This window comes from Hemicordylus capensis, chromosome 3 (genome assembly GCF_027244095.1).
Source record: "Hemicordylus capensis ecotype Gifberg chromosome 3, rHemCap1.1.pri, whole genome shotgun sequence".
Taxonomy (NCBI): Eukaryota; Metazoa; Chordata; class Lepidosauria; order Squamata; family Cordylidae; genus Hemicordylus; species Hemicordylus capensis.
Window position 1 is genome coordinate 244497384 of NC_069659.1, and position 14299 is coordinate 244511682.

The 14299-nt window shown below is 43.5% G+C and overlaps 1 protein-coding gene across 10 annotated transcripts in view; it reads right to left on the reverse strand.

Moving 5' to 3' along the window:
- SLC16A12 (solute carrier family 16 member 12) overlaps positions 1 to 14299 on the reverse strand; it is a 68132-nt gene that overhangs the window by 31503 nt on the left and 22330 nt on the right. For all 10 annotated transcript variants that reach the window (XM_053304769.1, XM_053304767.1, XM_053304766.1 and 7 more), the window contains one exon: positions 4101 to 4171. The gene's annotated coding sequence lies outside the window, so the exon portion shown is untranslated. The remainder of the gene's footprint in view (positions 1 to 4100; positions 4172 to 14299) is intronic.

Here is a 14299-nt window from a genome sequence, read left to right on the forward strand (position 1 = left end):
TTGGGAGCAGGTGATCCTTCAAATAATTAGGGCTAAAAATGTTTAGGGCTTTAAAGGTCTTTTAGGTCTAGGTCGAAACCAAGTTGCTTGGAATGGTGCGGCCTACCATCTGTTCTCTTGATCCTTGTCCATCATGATTTATACTATCTGGCAGGGAGGCTGTTGTAGAGGGCCTGGTTGTGATTATAAATGTATTTCTGAGGGAGGGCAGGATGCCTCCTTGTCTTAAGGAGGCAATCGTTAGACCACTTGTGAAGAAGCCTGACTTGGATCTCTCAGAGTTAAGCAACTACTGGCCTGTCTCCAACCTTCCATGGCTGGGCAAAGTGATTGAGAAGGTGGTGGCCTCCCACCTCCAGGTGGTTCTGTCCCAAAAGGGGTCTCAGTCTAAAAAGAAAGAAAGCAGATACCAGCAGCAACAACCAGCAATAACGTTTTGGTTTATGGAAGGCACTTGTCTGAGGTAAATTCTGAACATCTCCAAATATGCATATTGGATGCCTTGAAAGTGGATTAATTTGGATTGGAAAGCAAAAATGAATGGACATTGGGCCAAAAACTGCCTAGTTTAAGCCAATGAGAAGCTGGATCATGGAACCTGCCCTTTTATAAGTGGGGGATCATTTCTGTGGGAAATGAAAGATAGGAGGCAAGAAGATTGAGTTATCTCACAAGTAGCAACAGACAAGGAGAGGAGAATCACCAAAATGGCAGTTGGTTAGGAGAGGGTAGCTGGGAGAGGAAGCTCTCAGGCCAAGAAAGCTTGAGCTATTTCTGACCCCCCCACTGTGCCATTAGGTGGCTCACCCTGTAGGGTAGTGTGGCTCTTACTGTATATTTGCTGAGGGTTTTTCAACCCATGGGCCAAATTCAAAAAGGGAGAGCATATAAAGACTGACTGTCCCTTAATTAGAAACTCTCTTCCCCTTGAAGTTCACTGGAGTAAGATGTTCCACTCTCTCAAGAAATTATTCTAAAGACCACTTTCTATATTACCAATCAGCTACAGAAAAGTCACTTCTATATGTAGGAATGAATGAATAAATAAAGTTTAGGTTATCCCACATGAAATAATTTGTTGCACAAATAACCCCTGCTAACTGAGCAAAGAGGCACCTTTTCAAAGTGGTGATTCTCTTTATTTAGCAGAGGGAGTATAACTGGCCCTATCCACCCCCAGCGCAGTACCTCCAGTGACTGTTGCTGGTGTCTAAATTGTGTTTCTTTTAGACTGTGAGCTCTTTGGGGACAGGGAACCATCTTATTTATTTGTTATTTCTCTATATAAACCGCCCTGAGCCATTTTTGGAAGGGTGGTATAGAAATCGAATAAATAAATAAATAAATAAATAAATAAATAAATAAATAAATATGATGATGATGATGATGATGATGATGATGATGATGATGATGACACAGCTTGGGAAGCTGCAATAGGCAGTGGCTTCCTGGTGTGTGTACACTTTGCATACAGGAAGCAATTTACTTCCATGTAGGCCTGTCACACATTGTAGTCTATATGTGAGTGATATATCAACTCTTACAATTTAGTAATGCAAAAAACTATTCTTTAGGAAGACTTTTAGTGATGAGAAGGTTTAAAAATATCCAAGAGGCTGGAATTCTTATACTTAGTCTGTGTCTCAATAGTTGGTATAGTACAATGGCTAAGAGACTGAGCTCTAAATTGGGAAGTCCCCAGTTTAAACCTTACTTTTGTCATGAACTCACTAGGTGGCTTTAGACAAGCCATATCCATGCAGTGAAAAGTTTCACCTGGTCGTTTCTTTATAACAAGCTGCTGTAAAGGCACAGCTCAAGGGGCAGGTAAAAACATTGCGGTCTCAGTAATGGACTAGCCTATCCATCATTAGCCTATCCATCAATACTTCCATTTAAAAGCAAAAAACACCCTCCTAATCTTAAGAGAGTGTGAGAAATAGCTCAGAGAGGGTGATGGAACAAGCCAAAAATGATCCAAGCTAGAAGCTTTCCTTTTCCTACTCTGAGAAAAGAGAGGACTTAGGGAGCATGCAGAGGACTTGGAACACAGAGTAAAATAAGGTCTCATGGGGATTGCCCTGAGAGCATCAATAAATGGCAATCTTCCACCCACAGCCTGAAGTAGTACAGTCCACTCTACCAGCTGTTTCTGCTGCATGGGTAGATCTGGGGAGAGACTTTGCAGAACACACACACCCCAAATCCTTGGCAGCACAGAAAGACAAGATTCCCTCAGTATAAGGTATCTGAAACCCATTTAATTAACCAAATAATTTTTAAGCAGCATTAGAGTAAGCCCCATCACATCTGGCAAGAACTTCATGGTCAGAGTGCAAAACTTTTTATTTTATTTATTTATTTTTACATTTCTATACTGCCTTTCGTTAAAAACAACCCCAAGGCAGTTTACAAAAATTAAAACATACAATAAAAAAGCAGTAAAAACATCAAACTAAAAACATATAAAAACAGGCATAAAAACAATACAACAGATAAAAACACACCGAAGCAGCAGTAAAAACGATTATGTAAAAGCCTGGGTAAAAAGCCAAGTCTTTACAAGCTTTGGAAGCAGGTGAAGTTTTAGCACCCCTCATTATAGATAGATGGAGTGGGAACTATTCTATTTGAGGAGTCTTTCCAGTGCTTCTGCCATATTTCATGTTTGTTCCATCACATTGTCACATGATGTAAATGTAGTCTTACTTATTTTCAGGGGGCAAATCAAACAGGGATAGAATAGAAGATAGTTTCCTGTTGAATATAATCACATACCCAATTAGGCCCACTGGAATTTGTAATGGAGCGTGTATTCTGATAATGGACAGCACCCATTACCAGTACTACAATATTAATCTTTCTCTATGGGCTTTATTTCCACTTACTGAAAGTCTGCTTTGCAGGTTATGCTTCCAAAAATTATGATGCCTATCACAGGATACAGCCAAGACTCATAGTATTGATTTTTGCCTCCTCTCAAGTATTATCATTTTGTTCTTCAGTGGATTTATGGCAGTAATAAAATAATATATCCAAATATAGAGGATCCCCATAGTTCAACCACAAGAATCAAGTGAGAACACTTAAGACCTTTGTGTTTTGAAAGGGCTTTTACACAGCAGTTATCGACAAACATGTTGTAACAATGATGAGGTTCGATTGTTCTGTGGAGCCAGCAATGCAAAAACAAATCACCAATCTGACAGAAACCCCATTAACAGAGTTATTGGAATCGCCTTGCTTTAAAACCTCATTGTGTTTGCCGTGTGCAGCCTCACAGTGAAAACTCAAGTCACTAGATGGGTCTGTGGGGCTCCAAATTTACTAAAGGTAAATTTGGAGATTCCTGCTCAAACAAAATAATCTGTAGCAACTGTGTGTGCAATGTGCTGCACACAAGCATGAGGAGTCACATAAAAATGCATGTTTCAGTGCACCACACAATGCCGCTCAAACATGTGCTACAACATACTGCACACAAATGCATGTGACAACACTGCAACATGCAGCAGCATACCATATATAAATTCTGCAACATGCCATATGCAAACAGTGCAGCAGCACATGTTGCAACAGATGTGCTCGTCAAAACACAAAACATATGTACCACACACACACTTCATATTATATATGTATGTGTACAGAGAGAGAGAGAGACGACACACAAAAACATATAAGGAAATATACATAACACATGCAATGTAATACACAGACACACACAACAACATGCCACACCCATATACACCGTAATGTAAGTATGCACAAGAGCACATTATACAGAAATATAACCAGATGCAGCAGCTCCCCTTCAATCTACAAATGCAACTTATTCATTCCACTGACAGCAATTTTTGCTTTAAGAAGCTGGTTCCATGAGCATGGGTGTCTGCAGGTCTTTTTCTACATTGGAGAGTGCAAAAGCTGCAATTCTATATCTACTTGACCCATTATACCCACACTACACATATTGAATTTAATGGGGCTGACTCATATCCTTATATAACTACTTGAAGTCATGACACATTGTTTTCTAGATTTGTCATGTTAACCAATCAGAACTAACATTAATGAAAAACAAAAAAAGCAAACACACTTACCTTGAGAAGTTGGTTGGCTATCAGGATGTGGTTCTGTCAGCAGAGCAAAGCAAATAGATTGGAGGGCATCTCTGTAACACAGAAACATAACATGGTGGTTCTTGAGAGGTGTTAGAGAATGTTCACATGTTGACATGTGAATGCCCTCATGTCTTTTGCCATAAAATGCAGGGGAAGTATTGTCTGGGAAATGGATGTGAGACATCTTTATTTTTGCTCTTTTGCCCCCATTCCGCCTTCCAAAAGGATTGGGAACTGAGCTTTGGAATTTCTCAGAAAGAATGCTTAAGCAGGCTGTAGGTGTGGCCTCTGGAATGCATTGGGCAAGAGTGAGAGAGGCTGTCACAAACCAGCATAATCTGCTTTGAATGCTATTGACAATGGAGGTTCTTCTACAGTATCAATTGCCCATTGACAATGAATCCTGGAAAAATTTTCAACAATAACATCCTGATAGTTTCTCAAAAGTTCCCAGTCAATCCTGGGAATTTAAATCCCAGTTAATTTAAACCCATAAGAAGTCTTGATTCCACTTGGCATCAAGGTCTCAAAAGCTAATTTTGGTAGATAAAAGGAGCTCTCTGTGGAGCTGTGAATAGCTGGAATAGCTAGCAGGACTCTAATCTGCTTTCCTGAATGACTTTTTCCAGACCTGACTGAACTCATGGCTCCTCACGCTGTGACTCCACTTTTTCCCCTGTTGTTTTTTGCCAGAAAAATTAGGGAAAGGCAGTATGTTTCACCTCTCTCTCCTTCTCTCAGGGCAATCCCCACGAGACTTTACTTCACTCTGTGTTTCAAGTCTTCTGCATGCTCCCTAATGTAAAGTGTGTTGTCAAGTTGATTTTGACTCCTGCCACCCACCAAGCCCTGTGGTTTTCTTTTGGTAGAATACAGGAGGGGTTTACCATTGCCTCCTCCCATGCAGTATGAGATGATGCCTTTGTTCTGCTGCCCAATATAATACCAATATAATACCTCTCTGCTGCCCAATATAATACCAGCTGCGATTCGAAATGGCAACCTTCTGCTTGTTAGTCAAGCATTTCCCCACTGTGCCATTAGGTGACTAAGTCCCCTGTTTTGTCAGAGTAGGAAAAGGAAAGTTTCTAGCTTGGATCATTTTGGGCTTTTTCTATCACCTTCTCTGTGCTGGTTCTCACTCTCTTTTGAGATTTTCCCCACTAGAAGTTTCCCTGAAACTGCTTTGAAGGGCGATTTTCTGTTGAAAAATAGCAAGGGGCACACTGCAATCTGCAATGGACACAACAAAGCCTTTTTGACTGTACAAGCATTATAAAACTTTGATCTGCTCCAACAACTAAGGGTTTCTTCTTGTTGATTTAAACAGACATCACATTCCTTGAGTTAAAAGATAACCGGCAGTACTGGGGTAAGTCAGCACATTCCAAGTGCTCAGTGTTCAGTTTGAGGATTGTTGAATCCTCAAACTGAATTCCCAAACTCAAATCCTCAATTTGGGGATTGTTGAATATTCATATTCCTAATGTATAAAGAATATGCATTTCCTTATACATTAAACCCTTTTAAAAACTAAATTTTCTAGCTCCTACAGCAGAAAAACAAAAGAAAAAGTTGTGACACTGCATGAATAATTAGCCTGCACTCACTTCCACAAACAGTAATGGGTTCTGATCAGGTTGATTTTCACAGCCTTGCTAAGGTCTGTTTTAGTATTATTCTATCTGCATTACATACTGAATGTAACCCATATGGATAGATATTCTACTCTTCTTCATTTGACTTAGCAATCTCACCTTCAAAGTGCTCCAATCTAACACAAAATTGGAAGTTCTCATGCTTAAGGAAGAATCTTGCCATTTCAAAGGATGTCTGTGGGATTCTACAATGGTTACTAGAAGGAAATTGGAGTTGCCAGAGCCAAATCTGACATCCTGAGCAGTAACTGGCTGCTCAGTTGCCATCCTAGAAGCAATGTAGGTGGGTGGAGAAGAGGCAAGAATAAAGTTGGTTCAACTTTTCTGTTAACATAAAAAGTGCCCCACTGGATCAGAGGCTTATCAAGTCCAACATCCTGGGGCCCACAGTGACCTCTGGGAAGCCACAAGCAGGAGATGAAGGCATATCCCCCTCTCTTGCCATTGCTTCTCTGCAGATGGTACTGAAAGGCATGTGGCCTCTGAACCTGGAGGTAGCTTTTAGCCATCAAGACTAGTAGCCATTGATAGATTTGTCCTCCATTTAATCCCTTTTATTTAATACATTTTTGTCCTGTCCTTCTTCCAAGGAACTCAGGGTAGCATATACAACTTCCCCTCCACCCTCATTTATCCTTATAACACCCTGTAAGTTAGGTTGCAAGCAAGTAACTGATCCAAGGTCACCAGCGAATTTCATGGTTGAATAGGAATGAGAGACTGGATCTCCCCCATGTCCTAGTCTGACATTCTTAACCATTACACCAAGCTATGCTCTACATGAGGAAGTACTTCCCTTTGTCCATCCTAAATCTCCAGCCAATCAGTTTCATTGAATTACCTTTGCTTCTAGTGTTGTGAGAGGGGGAGAAAACTTCTCTTTATCCACTTTATCCATACCATGCATAATGTTATACACATTATCCCATCCTCTCCACTTAGTCACTTTTTTATCCCACCCCCACACAACTAAAAAGACCCAGATAGTAACACCTATCACCTGGAAGGTACTCCACCCCCTGGATCATTTTGGGTTGTCCTCTTCTGATCATTTTGGGTTGTCCTTTTCTAGCTTCATAATATCCTTTAGATATCCGAGATTCAACTATCAGAACTGTACACCGTACTCCAGATGTGGCCTGGCCATACCACATAAAGGGGTTCTAAGGTTAGCAGTTTTGTTTTCGATCCCTTTCCTAATAATCTCTAGCACTGGATTTGCCTTTTAACAGTTGTACTTGACAAACACTAGTTTAACTTCTTCATTCAGCTGTCCATCATGAGACCAAGATTTATTTATTTCCTCTTAATCACTCACAACTCAAATCCCATCAGTCTATATGAGAAGTGGTGTTGGGGTTTTTTGCCCCTGTGTGCATCACTTTACACTCACTTACATTGAACCTCATCCCCCCACTTTGGAGAGACAGATCCTTTTGGAGCTCTTCAATATACATTTTGGTTTTCAGCACCCTGAATAGCTTAGTATCATCTGTGAAGTTGATCACCTTGCTGCTAACTCCAAATCATTTATCATATCTGGACCTAACTACAGATCATTTATGTACAATTTGAAAAGCACTTGTCCCAGTCAGAGGCGTAACAAGGCTGGAGTGGGCCCAGAGACAAAATTTTAAAACGGGCCCCTCGCTGATATACACACACACACACACACACACACACACACTTCACATATGACTTGCCTCTGGGGGCCCCTCGAGGTGTGGGGGCCCCCAGGCAGCCACCTCCCCCTGCCTAATAGTAGTTATGCCCCTGGTCCCAGTATAATCCTTGGGAACCTCAACTTCTTATTTCCCTCCACAGTGAAAAATGTCCATTTATTCCTACTCATCATTTCCTGTTCTTTAGCCAGTTATCAATCCATAAAAGAACCCATCCTCTTATCCCATGGCTGCTAAGTTTACTCAAGAGCCTTTGGTGAGGGATACTTCCACCCTGTAGCTGAAGAGGAGGAAAGGAAATAAGTATGAGTAAGAGGCATTGGAAAGACAAGCATCCATTTTGCTTTCCTCCTCCGGTTGCTTGCAGTTTTGAATTGGCAACTATGTTAGCCTAGAAGGACCAACAGCTAGCAATCCTCATGTTCATGTTGTGAGACTTGCTGAGACACTCCCATGAACAGAAGCCTTGAGACCTACTTACACTACAAACAGATTTCAGTTTTATACCACTTTAACTTTCAAAGCTTCCCCTACATCTGGGAATTGTAGTTTAGTGAAGTGTTTGTTACAGCTCTCTAGGTTCCCCTCACAGAACAATTATTTCCAGTCTATAAAGTGAATATATACTCTAAAGATATAGAGGATTATACGAATATAACGAATATTTATATACTGCTTTTCAACAAAAGTTCCCAAAGTGGTTTATGTAGATATAAATAAATAAAATGGCTTATCTTCCTTGGAGGCCATCAGGAGAGCCTTTGAAAAACCATCTTTTTAGCCTGGCATTTAATATCTAGTTTTAATTTAAATCTGGTTTAAATGTTTATTTATTTTATTTTAAATTGTTTTATTATGTGTATTTGATTTTAATGTTAACCACTCTGAGGCACTTTAGGAAGGGTGGTATATAAACTGAATGAATGAATGAAATATACTTGCTTAGTTCCCAGACCTGCATAGAAAATGGGGTCTGAGAACTTCCAACACAAGCACAATATCCTTGCAATCTTGGGTTAACAGGGTGGGTTGCAACATTGTTTCACTGAGCTAACACGATAGTTTGGAACATAACATCCTAGACATTGTTGTGCTTTTCTTATCAGACAGATCAAGCAAGCAAGTCGGGTGCTTGTAGTGGCATTTACATGCGAGGCCTGGTTTACATTATGTGTGGGGAGGAGCGTGCTCACTACTGCACATCTGACACATGTTTTACCTACACACTGGTGTGCAAAACTAACCCACAGAAATTTGACTAGAACTAACAAATCTGTGCTAGTTCTTTGTCAATGCTTGTTTTATTTGGGGGTGTGTCATGGGATGACAGGTGATGGGACAATCCTTTCTTGAGAACGCCAGGAGTGGCTGAAGGGCAGCGATTTAAAGCACAGAGGAAAACACATTGACCTTAGATAATACAAAGGACCAGGGATTATATGAACAAAAATTTAATCATATTATCTCCCATTCTTGCTGTAAAACTCCTCCTTTAGAAACAGTTCACTTGAAGAGGCTGATTGCTGTAGGCCAGGACAAGATCTGCTGCAGGTTCCATCATGTTGCCCAAATCTTTCACAGCATTGGTATTTTATTATATACTAGCTGAACCTGCACAGAGCATCTGTGCACTAATACTTTTTTGCTTTGTTTGCTCCCCTTGCCCCCCGCTACAGCCCCTCACCCCAGATAACTCCCCACCTCCACCTGAGCCCCACACATACTGCCACATCCCCTCTGCTGTCACGGCTTCTCACCCAGTCTGTCCCCACTTGCACACTCTCAGTGCCCCCCATGGCATTGATTCTCTCCCACCCATCCCTGCTGATGTCATTGCTTCCCCCTGAGCCATGCTCCTGCTCCTCCTTAATCATGTTGCTTCCATCCCCCTCACCCCTCTTAGGACATAAGAACAGCCCTGCTGGATCAAGCCCAAGGCCCATCTAGTCCAGCATCCTGTTTCGCACAGTGGCCCACCAGATGCCGCTAGAAGCCACAGGCAGGAGTTGAGGGCATGCCCTCTCTCCTGCTGTTACTCCCCTGCAACTGGTACTCAGAGGCATCCTGCCTTTTAGGCTGGAGGTGGCCCACAGCCCTCTGACTAGTAGTCATTGATAGACCTCTCCTCCATGAAGTTATCCAAACCCTTCTTAAAGCCATCCCAGTTGTTGGCTGTCACCACACCTTGTGGCAGAGAATTCCACAAATGGATTATGCATTGTGTGAAAAAGTATTTCTGTTTGTTGGTCCTAGATTTCCCAGCAATCAATTTCATGGGATGACCCCTGGTTCTAGTGTTATGGGAGAGAGAGAAGAATTTCTCTCTATCCACTTTCTCCACACCATGCATGATTTTATTGACCTCTATCATGTCTCCCCGCAGTCGTCTTTTTTCTAAACTAAAGCGCCCCAGGTGTTGTAGCCTTGCCTCATAAGAAAGGTTATCTAGGCCCCTGATCATCTTGGTTGCCCTCTTCGGCACCTTTTCCAGTTCTACAATGTCCTTTTTTAGATGTGGTGACCAGAATTGTATGCAGTACTCCAGGTGTGGTTGCACCATAGTTTTGGTTGCGGCGGAGGCGCAATTGGCCAAATTGCAGCCCCCTAACCCCAGAGACCTCCCCACTCTCACCCAAGCCTGCTCTTCCCCCTCCTCCCTGCAGTGGCAGCAGCAGTTGACTGAGTCCTTCTTCACTGCCACTGCTATGACTGCTCGCTCCCCTCAGGCTGCTGACAGACATCCTTTGCCTGCCTGCCTCCCTCCTCCAATGGGCTTGGTAGCCCCAAGCAGGAGCAGGAGCAGCGACAGTTGACCAGGCCCCTCCTTGCTGCCACTGCCACCACCATGGCCACTCGCTCCCCTCAGGCCGCTAACAGGCCTGGGCCCTTCCTGTCCATTGCCTGCCTGTCTCCCTCTGCCAGTGGGCTTGGTAGCCCTGAGCAGGAGCAGCAGAGATTGACTGGGCTCTTACTCACTGCCGCCACCACCACCATTATTGGTGCAACAAGCTGGAAGAGCTCAGTTATAACAGCAAAGACATGGCTGTGGGCCAATTGTGGAACTGATCTCAAACGGCTCATGTGCATGTTTCAAGTCAAGCTAAAGTGGAAAACAAAGCTATCCAGCTTCCATGATATGATCTTGAGAATGCACCCAACATTTTCAAGGAGAACATCAGGAACCACTTTGAAGTTCTGAACCTCATTGATAGGGAACCAGAGGAAATGTGCAATGAAATCAAAGAAGTTGTTAAGGACCAACGTGAAAACAGACTGCCAAAGGCCAAGAAACAAAAGAAATCAAAATGGATGTCAGAACAGGTGGTGGAAATTGCCCAGAGAAGAAACCAAAGTCAAGAAAGATAAAGACCTCAGAAAGGAACTTAATAGGGAATTTCAGAAAGCAATTGGAAGAAGCAATACTACAATGACATTTCCAAAGACCTTGAGGATGGAAATAGACACGGAAAAACAAGGCAAGTTTTCCAAAAGATCTCTGAACTCAGAGGGAGGTTCCAACCTCGAATTGGTATGTTAAGGGATGCCAAAGGACAAATAGTAACTGACTCAGAGAAGATCAAACAGAGATGGAAGGAGCATACTGAAAATCTGTACAGCAGGGACATCAACATCCAAGATACTCTAGAAGATATTCCCTACTTGCAAGAACCTCTAGTGGGGGAAGATGAAGTTAGATCAGCACGCCGGTCATTACCAAGTCGTAAGGCTACAGGAATTGATGGAATCGCTACAGAAATATGGCAGGCAACAGAAGAGGAATCAGTCAAGGCTCTAACCAAACTATGCCAACAAATTTGGAGAACAACACAGTGACCAACAGATTGGAAGAGGTCAGTCTATATTCTCATACCAAAGAAAGGAGACTTAAATTGCACAAACCATTGTGCAATATCCTTAATTTCACATGCCAGCAAAATAATGCTCAGGATCATCCAACGCAGATTAGAGCCCTACATGGAAAGGGAAATGCCGGATGTTCAAGCCGGTTTCAGAAAAGGCCGAGGAACAAGAGACATCGTTGCTGATGCACGCTGGATAATTGAGAAAGCCAAAGAATACCAGAAAGAAGTCAATATGTCCTTTATTGACTACCGAAAAGCCTTTGATTGCATTGACCATGTCAAGTTGTGGAATATCCTTAGGAAAATGGGTGTCCCAGAACATCTCATCGTTCTCATGAGAAACCTATATACAGGACAGAAAGCCACAGTCCAGACAGAACATGGTGAAACAGCCTGCTTCCAGACTGGCAAAAGAGTAAGACAAGGCTCTGTACTTTCTCCTTCTTTATTCAATTTATATGCTGAACATATACTGAGAGAAGCTGGATTGGAAGAAGATGAGTGTAGTTGTAAAGTTGGAGGAAGAAACATCAATGACCTGCGCTAAGCTGATGACACAACTCTGATAGCTGAGAATGTGAATGATCTGCAAGCTCTGTTTGCATTAAATATTAAGTCCCAAGTTCAGTTTCAAGCTTCTCCAGTTGTTAACCTCCCAGAGCCATTGGATGGGGCAGTATGTGTATATGCGTGTGTGTTTGTATAGATATATATCTGCCCAGAGGTGTAACTACTATTAGGCAAGGGGATATGGCTGCCTGGGGGCCCCCACGCCTTGAGGGGCCCCCCAGAGGCAAGTCACATGACTCCCCAACACCCACAGAGCTTCCTTCATTATGATCCTTCCTTCGTATTTCTTCCTTCGACCTGGCTAGTATCTCTCTCTCTCTCTCTCTTGACCCTCCCTCCCTGCCTCCCTCCTTGTGTGTATGTATCAGCGAGGGGCCCATTTTAAAATTTTGTCTCTGGGCCCACTCCAGCCTTGTTACACCCGTGTATCTGCCTGTCACATTTACCTATTCCCGCAAACTACAGTGATGGTGCATAAAACAGTGTAAAGTTGGAACCTTCACTATGGAACACTGAGGTTTTTGGGAACAGAAACAATAAGGTTTCCTTTTAAAAGCTGATCTGAAGAAAATAAGAGGAAAGTATATCTGAAGGACTAGAGGCACCCAACTTTAGAAGCAAGTGACAAATTAACAAGTTATACTAGGGTCAGATGGCACTCATTCAAGAGTCTTAAAGAACACAAATATAACATCCTATCTAAAGCTTACAAAAGGACAATAAGGTAACACAGTTTTGAGTTTGTTGTTTTAAGGAGAAAACTTCCAGGAAGAACCTAGGATAGGCTAGTACATGCCTACCAGCCAATCATCCTGGTTAAGTTGGTAGAATTATAAAGAAAAAAATCTTGCTGAAGACAAGGGGTAAGGTTTCTACAAAAGGAAATCCTTCCCTTAACTATCTTGTGTGGCGTGTTCTGGCTGGCCGGCTGATGACTGGGGTTGTTGAGTGGCTGGTAGCTAGACTGGGTCTCAAAAAGGAGTATGTCCTGGTTTGTCTTTGTGACCCGAATATCAAGGGCAATGTCATTTGCACTGGCAACTTGCCCAAGTGGAAAGAACTCCTGGTCCAGAGTTAGAGAGTAGGGTCAGAGGACCAGAGATTAGGAGGGTGGTGATGGTGCAACCCGCGAGATTGTGCAACCCACACGCAGCAGTAGTTTGGGCAGGCCTTCCTCTCCCACCCCTTCCTCTTCCCAATCTGCAGCATGGCATCCTAGGGATGTGCCCAAATGTTATTCAGCACTGGCGGGGGAGGGTGTACTCACCCTCCCCCACCGCCGCATTTCTCTCGCTGGCGCTCCGTTATTTTTAAGCCGCTTGGGATGGCAGCATTCCTCCCTGCCATCCCGTTTCCCTCATTGGCCGGAAGTGGCCAGAAGTAGCACACACATGGTCACTACCTCCGGACAATGAGGGAAATTTGGCGGCAGGGAGGAACACTGCTGCCCCAAGGAGCTTTAAAATAACAGAGCGCCGGTGGGGAAATGTGGCGGGAGGGGTGAGTACACTCTTCCCCCGCCCTTAAAGTACCACCCCCACCGGTGCTGAAACACCAACCCCTCCCCCCACTCGAGCCAAAATGTTTCAGAGGCCTTTATAATGGCCTCCGAAACATTTCGAGCTCAAGCCTACGACATCCCAGGCAGTTGCACCAATGCAGCAGGCAGTTCCTCCTGTTTGTTTCACACAGTGGTTCAAGAGGGTGTGCCTTGGTGCCCTGCCCAGGGTGTAGGAGACTTGGCCTACCAGGCCCAGCAGAAGTGCTGAGCAATCCATTTTCCAGTACCTGCTGGAGTCTGTGGAGGATCACCCTGAGATGGACCATGCACAGTTCTGGGCAATCTGCCACCAAGTCTGGCTGGACCTGGCACGATAGCTGTGTACCTCCTCTCCTGCCTGCTGACCAATGTCCAGAATGAGTGGGTGTTCTCACATGCAGGCAGAGAACACATGTGGTGACCCTCATCACTCCCAGCTGAACCCTAGCTTGGTGGAGCAGTTGGTTTTCCTCAAGTTGAACCTCCCACTGCTGAGATACCCCAAGCTGGAAGTTGAGTTGGTTGAGTGACTGGCCCATGGTTTACTGGGAGCTATAGTATTGGTCTCCTGCCCAGCAATATCTTCAGCTCGACCCTACCCCCCCCCTTTTCTGGCTTTAACATGCCACAGCGTGCCACTAGTGCTATGACATAACGCAATCTGCACATACACCCAGTGGCACCACCCATGATGCTGAACATCCCCTGGTTCACTTGTCCAGCAGCACTCAGGGGGCCTTGGGTGGGCGCGGGTGCACACACACACACACACACGGCAGAGGGGGTGATCCACGCAGAGCGCGGCAGTGTATATTTTTATCTGTGTAGATTTTGTAAATATTTAAATTTTTTAATGTGTACATAG